Source organism: Salvelinus namaycush, chromosome 6 (assembly GCF_016432855.1).
Source record: "Salvelinus namaycush isolate Seneca chromosome 6, SaNama_1.0, whole genome shotgun sequence".
Taxonomy (NCBI): Eukaryota; Metazoa; Chordata; class Actinopteri; order Salmoniformes; family Salmonidae; genus Salvelinus; species Salvelinus namaycush.
This window is the reverse complement of record NC_052312.1, coordinates 9255124-9267110: the sequence shown is the minus strand read 5'-3', so window position 1 is coordinate 9267110 and position 11987 is coordinate 9255124. Positions and strand designations below refer to the sequence as shown.

Genomic DNA, 11987 nt, shown 5'->3' with positions numbered 1-11987 from the left:
AAGTGGAATTGGATAATAAACAAAAGTGAAATAAACAATAAAACATTTAACGTAAACATTACACTTAAAGTTCCAAAAGAATGAAGACATTTCAAATGTCATTGTCTATATACAGTGTTGTAATGATGTACAAATAGTTAGTGCAAAAGGGAAAACAATAAACATAAATATGGGTTGTATTTACAATGGTGTTTTGTTCTTCACTGGTTGCCCTTTTCTTGTGGCAACAGGTCACAAATCTTGCTGCTGTGACGGCACACTGTGGTATTTCACCCAGTAGATATGAGAGTTTATCAAAATTGGATTTGTTTTCTAATTCTTTGTGGATCTGTGTAATCTAAGGGAAATATATATCTATGGTCATACATTTGTCAGGAGGTTAGGAAGTGCAGCTCAGTTTCCACCTCATTTTGTGGGCATAGCCTGTCTTCTCTTGAGAGCCAGGTCTGCCTTTGGCGGCCTTTCTCAATAGCAAGGCTATGCTCACCGAGTCTGTACATAGTCAAAGCTTTCCTTAAGTTTGGGTCAGTCACAGTGGTCAGGTATTCTGCCACTGTGTACTCTCTGTTTATGGCCAAATAGCATTCTAGTTTGCTCTGTTTTTTTTTGTTAATTCTTTACAATGAGTCAAGTAAATATTATAGTTTTCTCACGATTTGGTTGGGTTTAATTGTGTTGCTGTCCTGGGGCTCTGTGGGGTCTGTTTGTGAAGACAGCCCCAGGACCAGCTTGCTTAGGGGGCTCTTCTCCAGGTTCATCTCTCTGTAGGTGATGGCTTTGTTATGGAAGATTTTCTGGATTTTGATAATTAGCGGGTATCGGCCTAATTCTGCTCTGCATGCATTATTTGGGGTTTTACGCTGTACACGGAGGATAGTTTTTGCAGAATTCTTGGTTGGGAAGCGGACCCCAGACCTCACAACTATAAAGGGCAATGGGTTCTATAACTGATTCAAGTATTTTTAGCCAGATCCTAATTGGTATGTTGAATTTTATGTTCCTTTTGATGGCATAGAAGCCCCTTCTTGCCTTGTGTCTCAGATCGTTCACAGCTTTGTGGAATTTACCTGTCACTGATGTTTAGGCCGAGGTATGTATAGTTCTATGTGTGCTCTAGAGCAACGGTGTCTAGATGTAATTTGTATTCATGGTCCTGGCAACTGGCCTTTTTTTTTTTTTTTTTTTGGAACACCGTTATTTTGGTCTTACTGAGATTTACTGTCAGGGCCCAGGTCTGACAGAATCTGTGCAGAAGATCTAGGTGCTGCTATAGGCCCTCCTTTGTTGGTGACAGAGGCACCAGATCATCAGCAAACAGTAGACAGTTGACTTCAGATTCTCTCCCTCTTTCTCTACCACGGCCCTACATCTTTGTGGTAATTGTATGCTCCCCTAACTGGACTCATTGGCTGCTGATAGCATCACTGTCCTCCCTTAGTGTTTTATGCACACTGTGTTTGCACCCTACGCAATGGGCTTTGTTCACTCTGCGATCGCTGGTGTTACCATGTAGTATATCTCTAATAGTTTATGGGTCTCTTATCTCTCTCCCTCTCTCCTTTTCTCCAGTCGGAGCAGCCCAGTCCGGCCAGTTCCAGCTCCAGTTCCAGTTCAGGCTTTGCAGCCAGCCACAAACGGCAAGGTAACACCAGAACCTATGCATACACTTTTCTCCAGATCACCCAGAAATAACTATACATTTTTGGGGGGATTGGTCACGACAAAGGGGGGTATTACATTTTGAATCACTTCCACTCACTTCTATGCATGTGTTTTTGTTCCATGGACACAGTGGCCGAGTTCGTCCACAGGAAGGTAGGGGCCGTCCCTGGCACAGCCCACACAGGTATACTCACACTTGACTACAGTCCTTGGATGGAATCACAAGACTAAGCATGATGAGTTGACAGTGAAATGTGTATATAAAGTTGTGAGCTCCTCTTCACTGATTCTCTCTTTCTCTCACACACACAGTGTTAGGTCCCCTTCGTTCGATAATCCATGACCTGCAGTCGGAAGACAATGAGGATGACTCGGAGGACGACGACGACATGGACTCTGACCTGGAGCGACCGGTGCACACGCACATGACACACCGCCATCGCCGGTAGTTAGCGCCTGGCCATTGTCTTGGCCCTTCTGGCCCCTCCCGTTGTCATGTTCAATAGGGCTGTAATGAACTGGCAACTCGGGTACCACCTGCTATCGTTGTGCCCTTGAGCAAGGCTCTTTATCTAAAAATAGTTTCAGGGACACTGCTCTGACCTTTTGCTGCTCCTAGGTGTGTGTGTGTGTACGATTAGATGAAAAACAACCTCAGACTAATTTCTATTTTGAATAATAGTTCAGTAATAGAATAATAATTCTAATTCTTGTCATCCTCTTTGTCTGCAGGGTCAGCTTGAGTGACGGCAGTGAGAGCGAGAACAGCTCAGCCCCCTCTCCCCACTCTCGACACGAGCCCCCGCCTTTACTGAAGACCAGTAATAACCAGGTAAGACCAGGTGAAATGATAAGCAGTTGTCAGAGGATTGTTTTTTACATGTTATCAGTAAAATCAACTGGTATCCCTGATGTTGAATATTTTCACATTCTAGAGTAGCCAAAAAATAGTTCCCAACCACAATTAGTCCAACGGAATTGACCGAATACGTTTTTTTACCCCCCCTTTTTATGTAAATACTATATTAGCATAAACACTTTGCTGGGAGGAAACCTTCTAATGTGTAGTTTGCCATTTTGCTCCTCATTATGAAAGTGAACACGGCTGTTATTGTTATCCAATGCTGCTCGTAGGGAAACATCTGTCGTATTAGCATCCCGTAATTCCCACGAAGCATTTCCCTCATACGCCAACCACACTGTTATGTAAATAATGACTGTTGTGTGAACAAATCAGCGGTTTTCCAGCGGGCACGTATGGTAATTCCTTATCTGGGTTGTATTCCTTAGGAACAAAACGGAAGCAAACAGGTTGAAACTGGAATGGTCCTTCTTGAACTAGTCCAAAAGAAACACTTGTTTGCCATTGCGAAATGTTTTGCTACGTTGTGTACTAATGAATACAACCCTGATGTCTCGCAGATACTGGAGGTGAAGCAAACGAAGCAGGATAAGAATAAAAACATTGACTGTGACAAGGTGAGTAACTTCCTTGCAGTTGGGTTTTACGTAGATTAGGTCATACCAGTGGAGTTACGTTGGGTGTAATCTTACACTGAAGAAGTCTTCATGTTCACCAAGGCTCATGTAAATGGACAGGAGACAGACACTCTTCCTTGGCCATCCAACCTTTACTCTCTTTGTCATAGTCCCAGATGGTGTGACTAGTTAACAGGCCTGGGTCAAATACATACTTGAAGGTTTGCTTGATTTTTAGCTTGAGTTTGCACATTTGGAGCTACTCAATTGGTATCTCACTCACTCAGGCTTACCTGGATGAGCTGGTGGAGCTACACAGACGACTGATGACACTGAGAGAGAGGCACATACTACAACAGGTGAGGTTTAATACTGTGTGTGTGTGTGTGTGTGTGTGTGTGTGTGTGTGTGTGTGTGTGTGTGTGTGTGTGTGTGTGTGTGTGTGTGTGTGTGTGTGTGTGTGTGTGTGTGTGTTTTCAGAAAACAACCTGTTTGCAGTTCATGTTTGCATAGAAGATGTTACTTGCTAGGGTGGTTTTGTTTGGGCTTGTATGTCAAACAACTTCGTACTGTATGTTACTCGACACATTACAGTCGAGGACTTCATCTATGTGTGTCTGGAAACGATAGATTATTTGGTTAACCTTTTTTTCCACTCTGCCTAAGAGCAAACGTCCTCTTGTTTATGTTCACAAGGCCTATCATATGACAGCATTAATGGCGATTCCCAGCCGCAGTTGCCAAGGAGTGGCCTCGCTCTTCCTCGTTCTCCTAATGAAAAGTTTGGCTCCGAGCATCGGTGGAAAAACTCATCCCCAAACAACATTAGCAAGTGGCGCGCTGACTCGTGGCGTAATCACGCTAATCCTCTGAGCGTTTAGAGAGTTCGGAGCGGCGTTCCACGTCCTCAGAAAACGAGACATGGGAATGATTAACTTTCTAACCTCCCAACACTATTTTTCCTCCCCGGTCTCTCTGTTTGGGGAAACCACAAATGTAAAAATGGGCTTATTTCATTGTGGAGTCTTTTTTAAAGTAGATTGTCTGTCTGCCCATGGGAGATTTTTTTTTTGTCATTGTGATGAAAACCAAAAATGGGGACTGTGTTTATATCCAATAGAAATTAATCTGTCATGGCAAATGGAAAATGGAAGTATCAGCCAAAATGCTGTCCTACATGACCAAAACCAGGTCTGAAAATCTTGGTGTGGTTCCATCTCTGCGGATACAAGCGGGGGGAGGGGGTTGTTGCGACTCGACTTGCAAGCATCTATCTGCTGTGTCATAACAATGGGCGGAGTCTCCCTGCACTCCTGAATCCGGCCTGCGCTCAGAGGGAGGAGAAATGTGTTCCATCCAGTACTTTGTAGTGTGAACGGATCAGGTTTGGGTCCCAATTACGTTACAACACTGCTGTTGCTTCATCAACAAATACACACGAGTGCCCGTAATTACCACGAGAAAGATGCATATACACACACACACACACACACTCCTATCGGAGGAGAACTAGAACCAATAAGCCATGGAACCACCAGCCATGGAAAAAGCATCATTCCCATTAGGGTCTCTCCCGCTCTGATACAGGGTTCTGCATGTGAGAGATGGGATGGAGTGAATTAGGGGGGGGTCCCCATTCCAAGTTCAACCGACACTAGCCCACCAACCGCTCAATGACGTTTCCCACAAATGTGTTTTTAATAAGTATTGTCAGGTCCAACATTTGTCTATGACTAGGCTGCTCTCTAAGACAGTACTGCACATACAAAGAAGCTCAGCTACAAAGAAGAATACAGTTTAATATCAGCTGCTTAGACATACTATATTATCCAAGCAACATTCCTCTTTTGTTTTAGGAAGAGGAGGACATGCATGGAATTTAATTGGTCTGTTTATGTTGAATGTGGAAGATTCAACATAAAGAAATGTGTACAATTTGGGTTTACATACTGTAGTCTGAGTGTTAACTGACAGCTTTTTATTTTTGTGCCTTCTCTTGCCTCCCAGATCGTGAACCTCATCGAGGAGACTGGACACTTCCACATCACAAACACAACTTTTGACTTTGACCTCTGTTCCCTGGACAAAATCACGGTACGGAAGCTCCAGAGTTACCTGGAAACGTCTGGGACGTCATGAGGTCTGGGAGCAGCTATCTGCCACGGGGAAGAACTTTGGATTCTTCCTCTTATTAGTTTTTTTACTTGAACTTTCTCTGCGTTGCAAAAAAGACTACCGGCCGGCCCCTGCCCTGGGTCCTTGTGCCTGGCGGTTATGGTCGCGCCACTCTACTCGTTGGAACCTGGCTCTCCACACGACCAGGGTAGCCCGCGAGCGACACAGACCTGAACGGCGTGTCGCATCACCCTTGAGATGAGTCCTGTCGACCAGGAATATCACCCAGAAAGCCTTGAAAGAATTCCACAGTTAACAAAAAAAAACGGGGGAAAGAAACGGAGACCTTGCTCTTAAAACGAATGTGCATATTATTATCATGTATGTGTGTATAATTGTTTTGTTCTTTGTGATGAATGATGCATGTTCAACACTGCCTTACCACATTTGTCAGTCTTTATTTATTGAGTTTGAGTTTCAGGTGTGCGTGTTAATAGTAGCAAAACAGAATTAGTCTTGTGCAAGCACTTCACAATATGCATCTCTCTGGCTCTGGAAGGATGGTGGAGCAATGTTGAGATTTCAATTATCTCATGTGACGGATCAGTCAATCGTCCCTCTCTGAGGAATTCTACCTTCTCAAACAATATGTTATCAGTACCCAATTGTACAAGCTGGGACCAATCATGGACTCACAATTGTATTAATTGCAACATTTTATATTCCATTCTTGGTACCAAAACTTGAATTGATGATTTGGATGATGACTAGGCAAATTTCAGAAGTGTGCTGCATGTCGTTTTTACAAGCTCTCGCTTGTATTCCGCAGCTCTTGCTGTCCACAAGTTGAAACCAAGTGTGTGTGTGTGTGTGTGTGTGTTTGACCAATCTATTGTCAGCAGGCCTGTGCTAAAAATGAACCATTTTGAATCCTGGGATTTTGATGGAAAAAATGTACTCAAAGACATTTAATCTTATTTATTTCACGGGGACCTTGGTTGCCAAATCAATCAAAGTTGTGCATTAGAATTGAGAAAAAATAGAACTGAGAGAACATGTTTTTGTTCAACTTGTTAAGGAGGACATTTTCCTTTTTGCTAATCTGAGGAATTAAAGTTGATTTGGTTTAGTCTGCCGAGCGACGCCTCAATGGGAATACCAGTGGTCGTAGCTACTCACTGGGCCACAAAGGCAGGATGTTGTGTTTTGCTTGACCCATGTCTGCCTTAAGTTCTTGTGTTTTCTTAGGACATACAATAAAATGTGTATTTTGTACAGATGAGGACATGTGCAACCTGTGGTGAAAGCAGTTATTGGCACGGTGTGATTTTTAAATGTGTCTTTTTTTGTATGTTGTTGCAATGTCTTGTTGATTGACTCGCATTTTGTCCTAATCTCTCCAGTTTAATTTCTAAGCCCAAAGATGTTTGTTTTGGTTGGGATGTCATGATGTAGTCTTTGTTTGCATATAAACTGTATATGTGATAACAATGTCATCCTTCATTTTTTGGAAGGTTTGAAAGTGTACCATAGTTTTAAAATCCCAACAAACGTGTGCTTTAATCAAAGCTATAACTGCCTTCTGGTGCATCCACATCATGCAGCTACTTATTTTCTACCAGTTAATTAAATCAATATACTTAACTTTCTTTCTTAGATAAAGTAATACAGTTCAAATGCAGACCCCACTAACACGTAGCTAGTTACATGTGGCCCAAAAATGTTTTGTTGCTTTATTTGGGAGAGAAACAAGACTACTTAAGGAATATCCTTTAAATATGAACACCTCCATTTGGTGAGAAGGGGGTGTTAGGAATGGACATAAACACCAACCTTTTCAAAGGGCTATTTAATGCCTGGGTCTGTTAAGGAGGGTGAAATGTTACAGAACATCAAGATGTAAATATATTGTGCAGAACAGATATCGGTCCTCAGGTCAGTTCCGCTCCATAAACATTGCATTCCTATGTGCAACATTCTGAATGTTTTGCTCTACTGAATATACCCCAGTTATCCTCTGCATCTAGCAGTCATCTCCATCAGTCTCCTATCTCTTACCTATTAAGATGTACAGGGTGAGGTTATTAGAGCAATTTGCAGTCTTGTTGGGTTGAACGTGGACATTATTTTCCTCAGTCTCTGCTGTTGGTTCTACCTGATCAGACCCATTTACTGTGTGGTTTCTCAGACACCTTGCAGAGTTGCAATTCCAAATGCACAGTTGTAATTTCTTTGAGGACACTGGTTTTGTGTGATCCAAGGTTTCGCATTTGTGATGTTTCCTTCTAGTCACTGAATTCCAAGGACAACTTGGTAATTTGATAACCCTAGTTTTCTTCAACTAGCCACTGAATATAAATGTCACTATTCCTTTAAACCAAGTGTAGATGATTTCTGAGTAGGTGTTGATTCCCAGTGATTCATTATATTTTGATTCTTGGAGACCATAAAGTAAATGTGTAGCCTTGTCTGAGCCAGAATGTCCCGTTAGTGCAGGACACCATCTCCTGTTTCTGAAGTCTACAAGTACACCCCCTTGACCGGATGCTAGTCTATCGCTGAGACGACAGAGCAATTGTAAAAGGGGAAAAGTTCACAAACACAGTTTAATGATAACAGGTCTCGGGTCAGAATGTCAATCCCTTCTTCAATAAGATGACAGGAATTGTGTAGCATGTGGTTTTTAGGTTTGTTAATGTGGTGGTTGGACCTAAACGTTTGGAAGGCATCCAAACTCCCCATTATTGGTGAGGGGAAGGTGAAGGAGGTATCATGCTCAGGCCTTTCATCAAGGGGGATGGCATTTGTCTCTATCAAACATGGATCAAAATGGTTGCTCGCCAAATCAAAAGCCTTTCAGATCTCGCTGCCAAGATTAGTTGTACTGGGCCCTGTCCAGGAGTATGTAACGTCACAGAACGTTAAGATAAATGTATTGGTTCAGACATTATTCTGACATGTAGAATATGGAATCACATCAGCGCTATTCATTAGCCTATATTTCTATCTGCAACACACAATATACCCATGTTGATTTCAATCGGTGTGGATGAGAGGAAAAGAAGTGAAAGGGGATACCACTTTAGACTATTGAGATGCACCCCCTAACAACCTTCCTTCCCGTTGTCCTCTCTGGAATCAGGGTTTCGTCCAAAATGACACCCTATTCTTTGTGTAGTGCACTGCTTTTGACCAGAGCACTGCACTATAATGGTAGTAAGGGGTGCTGGACGTGTTACGCCATGGCCACTAACGGACGTGTTACGCCAGCCAATTTAACACAACATTTGGAGCAGCTGGAGAGTGGGAATGATGGTGGTGCCAAGGTATTTCGAGAATGTGATACACTTCTAATCGCATTAACACGATTTAAATAACCAGAACATCTACTGACTATGTATTTCCTTTAGTCACTTTTTTAAAGACAATTTCACACAAGCAATTTTGTCTCTATCACTCTATGTGGAACTGGAAAGAAGGGGCTTGCAAACACTTCACTTGTTTTGCTGACAACTGTTTCAGTCATATCTGAGAGCATTATACTCTGTCACACCATTTAAGAAGAGGATCTTGTTTGATTGTGGTCTGTGAGCAATGCTGAGTGCTGGCAATTGCATCACTTCAAAGATGTTCACGTAAGCTTATTTTCAATGGCCTGGTTTATGTATCCGTGTACATAGACATGATAGTGCAGGCTACGAGGCGACAGGGCTGAGCTTCAGAACTTAACCAGCTGCTTTTTGTCACTCGATTTGACATGGCTGGATCCTTCAATCGTTTTCCCCCTCCTTTCTTCATGACAGTGTGTTTAGATTGTCCACAAGTTTTTTTCCCCAGCTATGGTTCTTCTCAACTCTACACTCGTTGTGATTCGCTGCAGCAGGCGCACCCCCGCTTCGTCCACTGCAAAGACACCATCCGACGACGAGATCATAATCCTGAGAGAGACGGTGGGGACGAGAGGAGGAGGAGGATGAAGATAAGTGTTTTCCATTAGTGTCTGCCTTGGGGATCCTGGATGACTTTAAGCCGTTGCACAGTGTCCAGCCACAGAGAGGGGTTGGTTGAAGCAGTTCACAGTCATGGCCAGGAGCGGGACTTCCTGTTTGAGCTACCAAATACAATTTCCTCAACAACAACAAAAAAGAGCAGGATGGGGAGAGACTTCTGAAATAAGCTCCCACAGAAGAGACATGGAGAGATATCTCTCCCTCCCTTCCGCCACCCCTCTTGAAGGCAGTCAAAAAGCACCTAAAGGAAGTAATTAAAGCTGAAGGTTGATGAAAAGTCTCACCTCCCCTACCCTCTAAGCCCCCTCCCTCCCTCCCTAAAGGCATGCTCCAGACTGTTTGCGACAAAGGCCCCCTAAATGCTGACATCACAAAGAAAAGTGTTCCTTTGCATCCACAGGTTTACACTGGCTCCAGTGTTGTTCAGCAGGCAAGAAAAATGACTAACTGGTTTTAGGATGACCACCTGTAGGTGTCCAATGAGAAGGCTAATTTGTGTTTTCAGTTTGACAAAGTGGCTTACAATAGGTTATCTGAATTATGCATTGTGTGCTTTGCATTGTGTGCCATTTTATCGATTGCATTATACATTTAACAGTTGGACATCATCTGTAGACAAATGAATTAACATCTGCTAAAATTGACTCAATTTTCAAGTTGCAATAGGCCTACTGTTCACCTAAATTGAACCTAAAGTGTGAATAAGTCATGTCAAATGTAATTCCAGTGTACCGTCTATTTTCAGGGAGGAAATTGATGGTGAATGGCGACCACTGAAGCATCCCCGCCTCCCATTTGCCAAGAGATTTCATCCTCCCAGACTAATCTGCCATTGTCATTAAATTTGCCCCCAGTGACAATAATTCAAAGGCATTTATCATATGCTTTAGCTTAGTTGTGTCCCGGCTCTTTTTTCTCTGTGTGGCCAATCGCGTTGACCTTGCTGTCAGCTCTCCTGTAAAATTCTGGGTGGCAGCTCTGTTGCCCTGAAAGCGGCATACAAATTAGCTTTTTAAAAATCAGATCAAGTTATGTAAAGAACAAAAGCAAGCAGACATCAAAGAGGATGGGGAGAAGAGGGGAGCGCTGCAGGGGGTGGGGGGGATCCCCCTAGCTCTCCATACAGACGGGGACCAGACGAGGGCTGCATAAAGGGTTCCCAAACGGCCGGGTCCCCAGACACCCTGGATTTGATTATTTATCCAGCCCCCCTGCCCACACCCTCCTCTTTCCACTCCCAAACCTTGCGCCATCCTTTCAAATGAGACCAGCTTTTTTGTAATGAGATACTCCTAGATCTGGTTTTTGATTTCAGTGGCAGTGGGCTCCTCCCCCCCAACCCCGACAGCCCACCCCAGTCTGTGTGAGCCCGCAGACACTCCCTCACAAACGCACACACACAATGCCCGCCACAAACCCACAGGAAGGGGGGAAACCTGTTGGAAACCCAACTTTCAATGGAATCTCATCCACTGAAGACAGATTCCAGACCTGTTCTCTCATACTGCTGTCTGTCTGTTCTGGTGACTTGGCCATGTGTAGTGTGCTGATGGTATTAGGAAAGCTGAAACCAGCAGCACCTAGCCTGACCTGCTCAGCATTCAAATGCAGCCAGCCAGCCAGCCACCTGCCACCAAACTGACCAAAGTGTTGAACTTGAAAGAGGAAGAGAAAACATCTAGAATTCAGTCACTATGCCTGTTGACCATCGTTCCCTTCCCTACTGTCTTGTCAAACCACACGTTGCTTTTAACTAATCAGTAAGCATATCCTCCTTCAAGATATATTGTGCTGGGAAGATATTATACTTAAGCAAAAAGGCACGAGGAGGTGTGGTATATGGCCAATATATCACAGCTAAGGACTGTTCTTACGCACAAAGCAACGTGGAGTGCCTGGATACAGCTCTTAGCCGTGGTATATTGGCCATACACCACAAACCCCCCCGGGCTTTATTGTTATTATAAACTGGTTACCAACGTAATTAGAGCAGTAAAATTATGGTTTTGTCATACCTGTCGTATACAGTCTGATATACCATGGCTTCAGCCAATCAGTATTCAGGGCTCTTACCACCCATTTTATAATATTGCATTACTATCATAAAGACAAATGTTTTGTGGGGAGTAATAAAATATAATAATAAAAGACTAACAATGAGCTTTAACACCAGGATGAGTAGTAACAAAACTGTAATAACATAAAGAAGTGAACCTATTCAGTTACTCCAGAGCCATATAGTTATATACTGTATATTTAGATTTTTATCTAAATGTTATCCAAAGATAGATATTTATCTAAATATATAGTTAGGCCTACTCCTGTTAGTAATGATCTCAGTTCTGTAATACTGGATTCAAAGGTTCATAACAATAGTCAAGAGGAAATCCCTGTCTTGCACAGCAGCGTTTTCATCCATGGACAGTAGTAAATTCCCATAATCTCGTGATGACACGCTGATATGCACGTTCCATTAAAACTTCATAAAGCTTAAATACTCCCTGTGCCTCGCTCTGAAGGCCCCAGATGTGGAGGATAGTTTCCAGCAGGATGTAGGGAAACTCCATGAATGCTTCCCAATGGCACCCTATTCCCTATATAGTGCACTTTTTTTTAACAGAGCCCTATGGGCCCTGGTCAAAAGTAGTGCACTATGTAGGGAATAGAGTGCCATTTGGGACGCACACCAACTGTACAGCCTCAAGGTGTGCACTGCTTATT

The 11987-nt window shown here is 43.1% G+C and overlaps 1 long non-coding RNA gene across 1 annotated transcript; it reads left to right on the top strand.

Moving 5' to 3' along the window:
• Positions 1–3097: 3097 nt before the first annotated feature.
• LOC120049220 lies at positions 3098–6703 on the top strand. Its single transcript, XR_005477095.1, has 3 exons — positions 3098–3141; positions 3429–3500; positions 5149–6703. It is a non-coding gene; the product is annotated as an uncharacterized LOC120049220 (long non-coding RNA).
• Positions 6704–11987: the final 5284 nt, after the last annotated feature.